This window comes from Crocuta crocuta, unplaced genomic scaffold (assembly GCF_008692635.1).
Source record: "Crocuta crocuta isolate KB4526 unplaced genomic scaffold, BGI_CrCroc_1.0 scaffold340, whole genome shotgun sequence".
NCBI classification, from domain to species: domain Eukaryota; kingdom Metazoa; phylum Chordata; class Mammalia; order Carnivora; family Hyaenidae; genus Crocuta; species Crocuta crocuta.
The window spans coordinates 2,950,643-2,952,203 of record NW_027530642.1 but is presented as its reverse complement, the minus strand read 5'-3'; positions in this window follow the sequence as shown (position 1 = coordinate 2,952,203).

Sequence of the window (1,561 nt, the reverse complement as noted above, 5' to 3'; positions counted from 1 at the left end):
TCGAACTGTCTAGCTTTCATTACCGAAATATCTACTTTTACCTCTCCCTAAGCAGTAATATGCCTTTCACAGGGTCGACGTGTTCATTATACTCCTTTGCCAACACACATGTGAAATGTGCGTAACGATTAACATAACTATTGAGATTTCAGATATCAGATATATTAGATCCTTCTGCTGCCACTGGGGGCCTGGGGGCACCGTTGTCTAGGAGTCGCTGTTCCAGCCCAATCCCTTCTTGGAATCCACAATCTGAAGCCCAAAGAGGGTCAGGAACTAGTCCAGAGTCTCCCCCAAACTGTGACAGGACAGTACTGGGACCAGACCCCCTGAGCTCTAGTCTTCAAGCTGCCTCTGTAGTTTGCGGGACAAGGGGTGGGCAGCACTGGGTGAGCCAGCCTCCCCTCTGGCAGCAGACTCCTCCCGCTAGAGGGGAGCCAGACTGGCCTGGTACTGGGCGATAGGGGCCGGGGCAGGGGCGGCAGCCTCCCGCACCCCAGGGCCACAGTGCCCTCCTGGCTGTGGGGCTGTGCACAGACAGGTGGGAGCATCTTCCCTCGGAGGACTCTTGGATCTGGGGGCCGCTCCAGGGCGGATCTAGCGCATCTAGCAAGAGGCAGGCCTGGGATTCAAACCTGGTTCTCTCTGCTATAGCCCATTAGCTAGAGGCTGGCCCCCCGGGGCGCCCTTGCACACAGGATGCTGGGGGAGGAGGGTGGTGAGGGTGAGGAGGGCAAGTTGGGCCATGTGTGGCTGTGAGCAGAATAGCGATACCGGACCCAGAGAGGGCTGGAGAAGGGAAGAAGACAGACAGACAGAGTCTGAGCCCCGCAGTTATGCGCAGGTGGGTTCGTGCGACAAGGCTGAAGTTAAATCCCCATCAGGTGTGCACAGCACTTTACACTGCAGGAATCATTTCGAATCTGCAACGCAGATACCGTCCCTGTTTTCCCGATGTGGAAGCTGAGACCCAGAAGGTGAGGTGATTTACTAAAAGTGGCCCGCAAGTGGTACAGGACGCCTGGCCACACAGGGCGTGGGAGGACCACAGGCCGCACCTCTGGCTGGACTTGGCAGAGGAAGGCCTTCTGGGAAGGGCAGGCAGCCTGGACGGCTGTGGGAGCGAGAGGCAGGAGCCCAGGCCTCACAGCACTCACGGGCCAAAGAACCTTGGCGATTCCCAAAAACCTTTCTGAGCCCCGTTTCCTCGCCCGTCAAATGGGTTTAAGGGCACCCCCAGGCCACAGCTTGCAAAGAAGCAAATAAAACAACATAATAACATAGTGATGATACTTTAACCGAATACCTGGAAGGTAAGAAGTGCCCAGTAAGCAGCAGCCTGAGTGATGAAAGCCAAGTGCGCCCTGCCCCGACAAGTTGGCCCTCCCGGGCAACCTGCCCCGCCCCAGGGATTCCCAGAGCCTTCTTTGGCAGGTGGGAGCGAGCCTGGGACCCGAGAGGGTTGGCACGGCCCCGGAGGCCGCCAGGGGAGGCGGGTGAGCACACCTCTGGGGACCGGCAGCCTCCGGAGGACAGGTAGCCTCCGGGAGGCGGGCGGACC